Raw genomic sequence first — 13,220 nt, forward strand, 5'->3', positions numbered from 1 at the left:
GAACAAGCCCCAGAATTCTGAGTGATGTGGACCCCCTGTGTGTTTGGAGACCCTGCCCACATGACCCCGAGCCCAGAGATCCAGGCTCAGTGCCCTCTGGGGACCACCAGCCAGGGAAGCCTGTTCACCCAGAGGCCCTTAGGCTTGGTGCCTTCCTCTCCCCTTTGGCTTCCTTCCCTAACCAGGTCTCCCCGCCAGCACCAGCACTCCCAGACACATTCCTCTCCCTCAGACATTCATTTCAAGGGCCCGGCAATTTCTTTGCAGGATTGGATTTGCCGCTCAGGCATTTCCTCGAGTGGCCCCTCGGCGTTCGCCCCCATCCAGATGGCATCCAGATGCAAACATCCCTCCTTTCCCCCCAGCTCTGGCTCCTCAGCTGGGGGAAATTAATCCTGAGCCCACTTCACACCCCCCTCCCGACATCACTGGCTTGGTTTCTCGGGCCTGAGGTCAAGGCTCAGGCTAACACCTCTCCCCGCTTCTCTCTCCAAAGCCAGGGCCTCTGGCTGACCTGTTATCTGCGTCTCTCTCGGCCTTTGTTCAATTTAACAGGTAATTGCTCTGTGAGCCAAAGCAAATGTCAGCACGATAATGACAGCGATATGAGGCAGTGGTGGCCCCGGCCAGAGGGGGGACGAGCAGGGTGTGTGACTGTGTTCAGGCAGCTGGTGGTGAGTGCCCTGGACCTCCAGTGGAGGGCTTAGAGAATGCAGTGAGGACACTGAGGCGCAGAGAGGGGAACAGGTAACAGATGTGCCGACAGTTATGGATCAATGTCTGCGGGCAACAATACAGAGAGCAGCTCGCCTAGTCCTGTGGGTGTGGTGTGATTGTTTTCATTTTACAGATCCAGAAACTGAGGCCCAGGATGGGGAGAAAAACTAACCAGAACAACTACCTATGAAATAATTTCATTTGCCAGGCACTAACAGAGGGATAGGCAAACCTAATCTTTGGGAAACTTTGAGAGCTGGACATAAATGTCCCCATCGCATAGGTAACTGAGGCTCAGAGAGGCTTAGTAACACACACAAGACAGTATGGCTGCTTAAGTGGCAGAACCGGGCTTTAAACCAGGCTTCTAAAGCCCATGGGGCCTCCTGTGTGGCCCTGCTGGGTCGACAGAGCCCTGTCTGGGTGCAGCAACTGCCAGCCTGGTGAAAAAAATCTCCAGGAGCCTGGGGGACGGTCCTAGGTGGGAACTCCTATGCCTGGGGGAGCCTGACTGCTCCTGAGGCCAGGTGCCAGGCCTCCCAAGTCTCTGTCCAGTGCTGGACTCTCACCCCGGAGAAAGGGCCAGCAGAGGCCAATCCCCAGAGGGACAGCTTTCCACTGCCCCAGGAGAAGAGAGCAAGGGCTGCTGATCTCCACTCAAACCCTCTGCTTCCCCTTCAAAATTAACATTCATACACCTTCCACAGTGGTGCTGCGAGGCTGCCATGGACATCGAAGAGGCCAGGAGTGCTTCCCTGGTCCCGGGCCCCCCAAATCCTTTTTGGGCTCCAAGTGGGCCCACTGGCCTCCAGCCAGCCAGAATGATGGGGCAGTTGTGCTGCACCAGATGGACTTTACTCTTTTTAAATTGTGCATAGTTGAGCTTCCCTGACAGAAAATGGGGCACTTGGCTCACGCCCAAGGTTGCTGCACAGGCATTTCCTAGAAGCCCAGGGTGTTGGACCCCAGAGGTGTGAGAATAGGGGCTTCAGGCAGCTGTGGGGATGCCCACGAGTAGGATCTAGAAGGTTCTGAGATGTGTCGATGGAGCTGGGTGGGCACAGTTGTCCCTCTGGTCTCCCCAGCCCCAGCAAACATCAAAGCTGGACACACAGGATAAGTTAGGGACATGTCCTGCCTGCCTCTCCCAACGCCTCCTCCAGGTGGCTTCCCAGCTTGCTGAGCCCTGAGTACCCCCATTGGCTAGACTCTATCCTCTACCGACTCCTTCCCTTCACCGGTCATCATTCCTTCGAGACTTGAAATTAACTTGGCTTTGCAGCAGAAGGATGGACAACCCGAGGAACCCAGGCTCTCTGAGCCAGGCTCTTGCCGTCGAGGAGGGTCCGTGGCACCGCTTTCATCCGGGAGCTGGGCTGACCTGGAAGCTCAGAGAGTTTCAAGGAAGACTCCAGGCTGAATAGAGGGAGGGTCATCTTCCCTCGCCCTACAGTTCCCAGTCCAGACAGGTGCTGTCCAGACTCGTGCTTGGGGTCCTCAGGGAGGTGCTTCCTGCTGAGAGTATGTGGGTGAATGTCTGAGAGTCACGGTGATGGTCAGGGAGAAAGGACACCGTCAGCAGCTGCACATTAGTGGCCAGGTAGCCTGGGAAGGGACACCATGGCCAGAATGCCAGGTCTAACAGGTTAATGTTTAACTTGGGGCCACGTGTTTTTCCACTGGGTATTTTTATCCTCTGTGCCTGGCAGTGGGCATCTGGGCACCCTCCTCTATGAGCAAAGGAGGGAGGGAGGAGGGGTCCAGGGTGGGGCGGCCCTGGGCAAGACAGAGCTGCAGAGAGGCCGGAGGGGCCGGCTTGGGGGTGAGGGACAGGTATGGGAGTGGGGGAGAACAGGAGGGGCCGCCCCAGCCACATACCTGGTCCCGTAGTGCCCGGCCGAGCACCCAGCTCCTCCCCCTGGAAGGGCAGGCAGAGGCAAGGGGAAGAAAGAGATCTAGGGAAGACCAAGTTTGCTTCCAGGAGTCTGCAGCTTTTCAGGAAAGAGTTCCCCTCCTTGGTAATGGATCACTCTCAGATCCCGGACAACCACAAATTAGAGATTTTGCCCTTCTGGAATCACATTGGTCTTATTCATACAGTGAGAGTAAGGCAAAGCTGATGGGTCCCATCTCCCAGGACTATAAGATGGGGAACACAGCCCTGCGCCCAAGGAACCCCTAGTGTAAGGGGTGGAGCCTGCGTCTTAGGACAGAGAGCTGTTCCTTTATATTCAGGAACCTAAACCTGAATTAAAGACACCCACTGGGTCACACAGCACCGAGCTTCCCAAGCCCTCACCATCTTTTGGTCTCCCTCCTTGGCAGTGGGGCGTCTGACCCGAGCTGGTTTGGGGAGGCTGTTTAAAGTCCAGTGGCCAGAGTCCTTCTCACCCCTGTCGGGAGGTGCGGGGGAGGGAGTCCCTCAAAGGTGCATCAGTTAGAGCCAGCTGATGCCACAATGCGTGCTGTGCACAGCCAGCTTCTTTCCTGTCCCTGCTGAGAGCTCCAGATGGGCTTTCAGTTTCTTCTTGAGTCTGGTGGGAAATGGGTCCCCTGTAGACCCACCCACAGCCGTCTCCCCAGCTCACCAAAGGCCTCCCTGCCTTGCAACTCAGCAGCTCGGGTCTGAAGCAGGCCAGGCAGGCTGGTGTCCAGCCCCAGCTGTTGTCTCAGGACTCCCTGAGGGGCTTGCAGGGGAAGGGGTAAGGCTTCTGGAAACTGCTTCCCTCCGGCTGGCCCCACGAAGGTCTTCCTCAACGAGCAAATGAAGGCCCCCAGATCAAGATGGGTTAGGGGGCCTGCTGGAAGAATAGAGATCTCCAGGGAGGGGTACCAGTTCTTTCATTGTTCCCCCATGATTGTTTTGAGATGGGGTGTAGGAGCAGGGCTGGGTACCAGAGAGTCTCAGCCCCGCACAGGGAGGAGGGCCATGTGTTGGTGGGCAGCAGTCCTCAAGGCTGTCTCCAGTCATGATGATCACTCTTTCCACCCCTAGCCAAGCTTCCTATAGGTCTTCCCCATCCACTGTACCCTAAATCCCCAGCCAGCTCAGACTTGGCTACTTCTCCGTAAACCGGCTTACACCAGGCACTGGGCTAGGGCCATTCACCCACAGGCCTCCCTCAGGAGAGCCTGGGTGATGAATCTATCTCCATTTTACAGATGAGGAAACTGAAGAGAAGCATCATTAAAACAATTAGCCCAAGGTCACACGGGCAGCCAGTCGGTGGCATAGCTAGGATTTAAACCTTAGTCTGTCTGACTCCAGATCCAGCTAACTGAGAGATCATAACAACCACGTAGTCTGTGTATTTTAAATCCCAGATTTCTTATCAGCTCACTCTTCCTCAGGGATTGAATATAACTGGCTCCTACCCCCCACAATCTCTTATTTCCCACCCTAGGAAGTCCTTCCTGGAGTCTAACTGGCTGCCTCCTCCTGTCTCTTACCATGAAATCAGGGAAGTGGAACAAAGATGGTCCCTGCCCCGTGCCCTGTCTTTGAAGATTGTCCCACAGGACTGTGGCATTCCTCTGGGGCTCCAAAGTGTGGATTGCTCCTGGCTGCAGAAGCAGGAGTCCCAGACATTGGGGAAGAAGGAGGAGGTCTTCTCTCAGGCCACCTCCCAGAGGAGACTTGGACAGCGCCTTCAGATCCTTTCATTTCCTACCGAGTGTGGGACAGGTGAGGAGTGAGTCAGGATGAAGGCAGGAACTGCCAGCCTTTCGGAGGGTCCTCAGCATCTGATGCTGATGAATTTTGGGGGGGAGTTTGAGGCTTTGCCTCTGGGGGCACCAAGAAGTCCCAGGATCCGGAAATCTCCACATGGCCCTTCCACCCCTGGGGAGGAAGAAATTGAGGGGAAAAGGACACAGGCTTGCACCCATTCCCTGAAATGGAAGCATTCAGTTCCTCATCGGGGTGAGAAGGAAGGGGGAATTCCAAAGACCCCGCTCCAGGGCTCTGGCACCAGACCCAGATCTTCATGCTTTCTTAGAAGCTTTCCAGGAGAGCCGTCCTGACTTTTGGTCTCTTCTGACTGGGTTTGGCAGGTGGTCCAGATCGTGTCCATGTTTGGAGATGGTGTAGAAGGGACACAGCTAGTTTCTATGGCTCCCCCACCCGGGAAATTGAGATGGAGAAAGCCCCTTGCCCCTGAGCCCACCTGAACTGCCTTTCTCTGGCTACCTTGCCCTCAGAGCCTGCCTCCTGCTGGCCACACCCTCTGGAGAAGGGCGAGGAGCCCAGCACTGCTGTGGGGAGAGGAGCATTGCCCATTTACCTCCTCTTCTACACATTCCAGGGTTCCTTTTCCTCACTGGTCAGTACATGCTGGTTTTCTCTGCCTTGGGCTCCTTGAGCAGGAGCAGACAGAGGTCCTCAAGATGTCCACACAGAGGCCATGCCATCTTGTGCAGGGGTTATAGACCCCGCATTAGTGCTCGAGAGAACAATAGTAAGAGCTAACATTCCTTAAGCACCTCCAAAATGGAGCACTTTATACAGATTAACCCATTTAATCCTCACAACCACCCTAGGACGTCAGGATGGTGGTCCCCACTTATAAGTGGGGGGATACCCACTAAGACTCCCAGTGGATGTCCGAAACCATGGGTAGCACTGAAACCTCCACACACTGTGTTTTTTTCCTACACATACATACCTATGATAAAGCTTAATTCATAAATTAGGCACAGTAAGAGATTAACAGCAGGGGCGCCTGGGTGGCTCAGTGGGTTAAAGCCTCTGCCTTCAGCTCAGGTCATGATCTTAGGGTTCTGGGATTGAGCCCTGCATCCGGCTCTCTGCTAAGCAAGGAGCCTCCTTCTCCCTCTCTCTCTGCCTGCCTCTCTGCCTACTTGTGATCTCTGTCAAATAAATAAAATCTTAAAAAAAAAAAAAGAAATTAACAACAATAATTAACAACACAGAACAATGTAACCACATACGGTTATAAAGAGTTACATGAATGTGCTCTCTCTCACTCTCTCTCCAGATATCCTATTGTAATGTACTCACCCTCCTTCTTGTGATGAGTGAGACGGTAAATGCCTGTGTGATGAGTTAAAGTGAAGGGAATGGCATAGGCGCTGTGACATACCGGTAGGCTGCCATGGACCTTCTGATCTCGTGCCTGGGGGAGGACCCCCTGCTTCTGGACCGTGGTTGACCATGGATGACTGAAACCATGGATAAGGGGAAAGTCCTCTACTATAATACCCACAATTTACAGATGAGGAAGCAGAGGCCCGGAAAGGCTGAGGAACTGGTTTGAAGTCTTACAGCTAGGAAGCAGGATGGGAAGCCAGGCCTTCTACCCTGGAGCCTGAGCTCTTAGCCTCTGCACCTGAAAAGAGTAATACAGGAGCTACTAAACTCATGAGACTAGAGATCTTCCTTGACTTAAGGAGTTACAACCTTAGCCTCGCCTACCTTCAACGTGCTCAGAATACTTACATTAGCCTACAGTTTGGCGAAATCATTTAACGCAAAGCCCATCTTATAATAAAGTGTTGAATATCTCATGAAACCTACTGAATACTGTATTGAAAGTGAGAAACAGATTGGCCATACGGGGACAGAATCATTGTAAGCATATGGGCTGTTTGCCCTTGTGATCACGTGGCTGACTGGGAGCTGTGGTTGCCCCTGCCCAGCATCATGAGAGAACATTCTACTGCCTCTTGTTAGCTTGTGCAAAGAGCCAAGTTCGAAATTCGAAATACAGTTTCTCCTGAATGCGTGTCACTTTTGCACCATCATAAAGTTAAAAAAAAAATCAATCAGGGGCTTTTGTATTTAACTTTGCACTAAAATTCAATACAGCAGAAATTCGGTTCCTCATTTACACCAGCCTCCTTTCAAGGGCTCAGTAGTCACACATGGCTAGGGGCTACCACACTGAATGGTGCAGATGCTAAACTTTCCCATTGTGGCAGAAAGTTCTTTTGGACAACGCCCGTCTACAAATTGCTGCCTCTGAAGAATCAAGAAGGAGCAATGGAAAATCATTCTTCAGTTGATAGAATAAAACAATAATTAACAGTATGATAATAATGGCTATAATTTACTGAGAGCTTCCTACGTGCCAGGAGCAGTGCCAAGCTCGTAATCTTTACCCAATCCCAGGCTCAGTAAGGTTACCCAGGGTCAGAGTAGTCAGGAAGTGAATGGAATCCAGGTCTGGGTGACCCCAGGCTGGTCCCTTCCCCGTCCTGCTCTACCCCCTGCTGTGCCCCCAGGAATTTATAGTCCCTGGGGAGAGAAGGGGAAGGCAGATGCATGCATTTCACAAGAACAGGGATTAAATAAATGGGCGCTTAATTAACAACAACACATTTCCGCAAGCCCACTGACCAGAACATCGAGCTAATGAGGTCAAGGTCTTGATTTTGAGCCCTGTGAACATCACTTCACTTCACACAGAGAGAGGCTCATTCTCTGCCCTCACAGCCGCATCCTGCCCCAGATATTGTGATGAGAAGGCTGGGAGAGTGTGACTGTTTCAGCAGAGGCCCAGCCCAGGACAATTTGCTTCAGGCAGGGCAAGGCTGGAGAAGAAGTGTGCTAAATGCTGGCAATAAATGGGATGGGAATGTCTTCCACTTCTAGAAAGGATGGGGTTAGTAGAAAGCAAGTTCTGAATGTGGGGTGGAGGGAGATGTAGCAGAAGATAAAATAGAGCTTCTGAGACTTGCTTCCCCTAAGGCAACACTTTGGGGGCTAGGCAGTGTATAGGAACTTTGGAGGGCCTGAGGGTGGGGAGATCTACCTTAGTATCCCATAAGGATTGTTCTATTGTTGGGAAATTCCACTGATATGTCAGCTCCCACGTGTCCTCTGGGGAGATAAGGCCCGGGGAATGACAAGAGCAGATGGTTTAGAGAGCTGGACCTTCTAGACAGAGCTGAGATAATGAAGTCTCACTGCCCACATTGGGCAGGTGTGTGGAAGGTCTCGGGAGATGCTAGTTCATTCAAATGATTTCTTTCCTTTAAACAACTTTCCACCAGGCCAGCACACCACCAGGTTTGGGAGACCCTGATTACATCAGCCTTATGTCAAAAGCATGATCCAGTGACCGGCTGTGGGAGTCAGGATAGGACAGTTTGTGCTACAGTAACAGATGAGCCCAGAAATCTCAGTGGATTCACACCACCAAGGTTTCTTGCTTGCTTGCTCACTTTTAAAAGATATGTTTTATTTATTTATTTGGAGAGAGAGAACACAAGAAGAGTGAGTGGCAGGCAGAGGGAAAAGCAAGCACTAAATAGGGAGTCCGATGTGGGACTCAATCCCAGGATCCTGGGATTATGACTTGAGCCTAAGGCAGCCACCAATCAACTGAGCCACCCAGGTTCCCCCCACCCCCAAGGTTTCTTTCTTGCTCACACAATTTAACAGATTGGCTCGGGCTCTGCTCCACATAGTCAGTTGGGGACCCCAGATGTTGGATACATCGAATTTCAACACATGGCTTCCATGGTTGTGCCTACAGGGACAGAAAAGAGCAGAAGAGCTCTGTACTAGCTCTCTAATGCTTTGGCCTAGAAGTGACAGGCAGCATCTCCATTCAAGCCCACTGGCCAGGACTGCTCTTGTAGTCCCAGCTGATGGTGAGGGGGCCGGGGAGTGGGGGGGGAGTATGTGGGCATAGGGCAAGTAGTAGACATCTCTGCCACTTCACCACTTCTCCTCTCAAAATCTCATTTTCCTCTCCTGTAAAAGAACTCCAAGGTGTCTTTTAACTCTGGGGTTCCAGGTCTCCATGGAATGCTATTCCACAAACATTCCTTAGGTGTTTCCCACCAAAATGTGGGCAGCGCTCAGCTGAGTTTGACCTTCCACTCTCAGAGGTGGATTTGATTTGTTTAAAACAATAAAAAGTTATTTGATGACCCAATTTAAAAATGGGCAAAAGATGTGAATAGATATCACATCAAAGAAGATATATCTAGGGGCACCTGGGTGGCTCAGTGGGTTAAGCCTCTGCCTTCGGCTCAGGTCATGATCCCAGGGTCCTGGGATCGAGACCTGCATCAGGCTCTCTGCTCAGCGGGGAGCCTGCTTCCTCCTCTCTCTCTGTCTGCCTCTCTGCCTACTTGTGATCTCTGTCTGTCAAAAAAATAAAATCTTAAAAAAAAAAAGAAGATATATCTATATGAAATAGACATATATATGGGAAATAGACATGTGAAAAGAAGCTCCATGTCATTTGTTATTAAGGAAATGCAAATTAAAACAATATCAAGAAACCACAGCATATCTAATCAAAATGGCTAAAATAAAAAAAAAATTGACATTATCAGTTGCTGGCAAGGATGTGGAACAACAAGACTTCTCATTCACCACTGATAAAAATGCAAAACGTACAGCCACTTTGGAAAAGAGTTTGCCAGTATCTTATAAAACCAAAATACTCTTACCGTATGATCCAACCATTGCACTTCTAGGTGTTTCCTCAATTAATTTTACAACTTAGATCCACACAAATACCATCACATAAGTATTTATAGAAGCACATTATTCAGAATTAACAAAAACATCCTTGCCAAAGTAACCAAGATGTCATTTCATGGGCGACTAGATAAACGGGGGTATATCTACTGTGTTTAACAGTATTTAGCCATAAAAAGAAATGAGCTGTCAAGCCACACGAAAACATGGGTAAATCTTAAAGGAGTATTGCTGAATGAAAGAAGCCAGTCTGAAAAAGTTACACACCATATGACTCCATTATATGACATTTTGGAAAAAGCAAAACTACAGAGATGGTAAACTGATCAGGGGTGGGGAAAGAGTTGAACTGATGAAGCACAAGTAATAATACAGGGTAGTAGGGACCATTTTCATACATGACAATCATTGTCACAACCCCCAGAACTTAACAGTGCAAAGAGTGCACCTCAATCTACGTACATTAAAAACAACAACAACAAAAAAACCAAAAACAAACAAACAAAAAAACCTTAGAAGATTGGGAGGTCACGGGACAGAAGGTAGAACATGACCAAAGGATCTAACCATCTTACAAAAATTTAAAACCACTTCACTGAAAGGAACAAGAAGAAAAATGCTACGTCACTCTGGAAATCAGTGGAGTCTCCAAGAGCCAAGACAGAGGAAGAGCACGTAAGCACTGTACTCTAGTTGATTAAGTTGTTTCCCAAAGAAATATGGGTCAACAATATGAAATAATATACATGTACACTGGAGTCGACCAATTAAGGAAATGGATAGCAGATGATGAGAGCCAGGTTTCTGGCTGTTGGAATGAAAGTTTACATACAAGTTAAGGGGAGAAGGTTAGAATGACCCATGTGGTAATAGAGTTGGGGCCATGTTTAGCTTAATACAGATACAGATGGTTACATAAGTAATACTTATAGAAACGTATACATACATGGGCTAGTACATGTATATCTCCTTTCTCTGTCAACTAGAAAGGACTATAAACAACTCTACCCCAATACCAATAAGCACACCTAGTACTCATTGGTTTCTATAGCCCAGGGCTCCTTGGAGTAAAGGCTGATTTCGGGACTGGGACAGGAAATATACAAGATGAGCCCAGAGTGTCCTGTAGTGTCAGAAAGTAAGGGTTTCTCAAAAAACCCCAAAGGAGCCAACTGAAAGGACTCCCAGTGGCCAAAGATGGAACAGTTCGAGAAATGAAATAGTTTGGATTATAACCTGAAGTATAAAATAAATTTTGATGAGTTCATATTGATAGAAATAAATAATTGAATAAATAAATTGGAACAAGGAGACAAATCTCCTATGCAGAACTAAATGCCATATAATTATGTAGATGTTTCAGTCTCAAGGAGGGAGAACATAGTGCCTCAACCCTTCAGTGTAAGCTGGGCATAGCGACTTCCTTCCAAAGAGAACAGTGTGGCAAGAGCTGGGGCAGGGGGCGGGGTGGTTGCAGGTGGAGGAAGGGGGGAGAGTATCTTTAAAGTGGAGAAAATTGAACAAGACCACCTCAGCCAGATGATCAAGGTCAGTATCCACAGTGCTAAGCTATGTTGGTAATTTGTACCCTTGATAAAATGGGAGGAAAATGGCACTTTATCTCTGTATTCTTCCTTCATAAATTCTTAACTCGAACCTAGTTGGGAGAAAAACATCAGACAAATCCTAACTGAGGACATTCTATAGAAATACCTGCCTGGTACGCCTCAAAAATGGTCAAGGTCATCCAAAACAAGGAAATGAGGAACTGTCACAGCCAAGAGGAGCCTAAGGAGACATGATAACGAGCTGTAATGCCGTATCCTGGGTGCGATCCTGGATAAGAAAAAGGGTATTAGTAAATCTGAAAAAAGTAAGGACTTTAATTACCAATAACATATCAATGAGTTCATTAATGAGAACAAATACACCATGCTAATTGAGATGTCTACTATAGAGGAACATGGGTGTGGAGTACATGGGAACTCTGTATTGTCTTGGCAATTTTTCCGTAAGTCTTAAAGTATTCTAAAGCAAAGAGTTTCTTTAAAAAATGCTATTTGAAAGTTCAAAGAATAATTGGATTAAACTGGGTAAAGAAAAAAAAGTTTGATTCTGATGTGATGAGTTTAATTGACTTTAAAAGTGCTTGTGAGTGAATCAAACCGCAGGAAGCCGGGCAAGAAAGCTCTAGAGGGAGGGGAAGCTTCAGGGTGGGTTCGCCCCTGGAAGGAAGGGACCCACGCGCTGGGATAGGGCAGAGACAAAGACTTGCTCTTTGGCCTTTTCCATGTTGTACCTGTTGATAGAAATAAATAAAATGTAAATCAAAACCAAGAACAAAAATGTACCCAACGAGCAGCCTGATCAGAGTAACTGTTCTCTTCTGAGGTAAACTTTTTGAAGTATAACCTCACTCGTTTACTGAAACAAAACCCCACCAGAACCATTTCTGACCCCACCTAACAGGGATCTGGCTGCTCCTTGTTCCCTGGGGCATGCAGGTGGGCGGGCAAGGTGGTGGAGGGGACAGAGCACGGCCAGCAGACTTCCGTCCTACTCACCAGCTGTGTGACCTGGGAGAATAACCAGCCTCTCAGCCTCCGATTCCTCCTCCCTGACATGGGGCCAGAAATCCCCACCTACCTGGTGGTGGTGGGAAATTGGAGAGAGGTATGTGAGCTAACAAGGTTTTCCGCGAATGCTGGCAGCTAAAGAGCTGGAGGACACGCGGATTAATCCAGGTGGACTGGCCTGGATTGTGTAGACGGTGGGAGAAAAGAAGGCCTTGTTGACTGGGCGGGAAGGCTTGAGGGGTACATTCCAGGTATAGGAGCCGCAGGAGCATGGGAAGCGGATGGAGGGGCAGCCCCCTCAGAGGGGAGGAGGGGGAGGCCTGGAGGGGCCAGGGAGGAGGTTCTGAGGTGGACCAGGTCTCCACACCCTGGTGGTAAATCCCTCTAACGTTTGTCAGCCTCAGTGACATCTTGAGTGACCCTGGTAAGTTTTAAATCAAAAAAAAAAAAAAAAAAAAAAGAAAAAAAAAAGGGAAGGGGGGTTCATCTGGAGAAAGAAAATGGACCAAGGCTAGAACCTGCACCAGAGCCAGAAAAGGGCCCCTGCTCTGAATGGATCTAAGGAACAATTCAGGGGGTATTTCTGCTGGGAAGGCCTGAAAGGACAGTGTGCTCCCTGAGTCTGTCAGAGGCCTGGAGACTCAGGTTGTCCAGTCCCCCGCTTTCAACAGGGAGGGGCTCCCCATTCTGAGGAACAGACCTGTGCCTCCCCTCTGAGAGTGGGCAAGAGGGAAGGAGGGAGCTGAGGACAAGAGCTGGGTCTCCACCTTCAAACTGGAGGCTGCTGCGGGCAGGGGCTAGTTTTTTCCCCCACGCTGGGGGCTCCTCAGGAGCACTGCTGTGTAGTCTTCCTCAGTATCCTACATGGAGATCTGCCCCGGGGCATGCTGGGGTTGGGGGGACAAAAGCTCCTGCTTTCTTGAAATTGTGCCCTCCACAAATCAGGTCAAAGGACCAGGGCTAAAAGAAAACAAAGAGGAGATTTTGTTGTTCTGCTACTTTCCATAATTTCAAAACACGTTTTTCCTGGCCCTGGGAGAAGATGCCTCCCTTGGACCACGCCAGGCCCTTGGTTGGGTAGCAGCGGGAAAGCGCCAAGGATCTGGTTCTTGCCAAAATAAATCCCTCTCCTGACCATCGTGGCCTGCAGGGCTGAGGCAGGCCCACCCACCCCCTCATGGCAGGGTCTTCGCGGGGCCGCCAGGCAGAGGCCATGGTAAATAGTTTAACTGTGTTTATGCAGCAGTAATACGCGTGTTACCTTTCACAGCATTCCAGAAGGCAATCGCGGGTGATTTACCTCGTCCCTAGCGGCCGCCAGTCCCCGTGGTAGGTGGGTGGCCTCTGGGGCCCCGCTCTGCCATCCCAGGAGAGCTGTTTTCTAAAAAGACTGCCCCTACCTTGCCATGCCCCACCATGTGTGTGTTCCCAATCTGGGGATTCCTCAGCAGCCTCGGCGGGGGCTTCTG

Source organism: Mustela putorius, unplaced genomic scaffold, assembly GCF_011764305.1.
Source record: "Mustela putorius furo isolate JIRA1106 unplaced genomic scaffold, ASM1176430v1.1 tig00003983_pilon_pilon_pilon, whole genome shotgun sequence".
Lineage (NCBI taxonomy): Eukaryota > Metazoa > Chordata > Mammalia > Carnivora > Mustelidae > Mustela > Mustela putorius.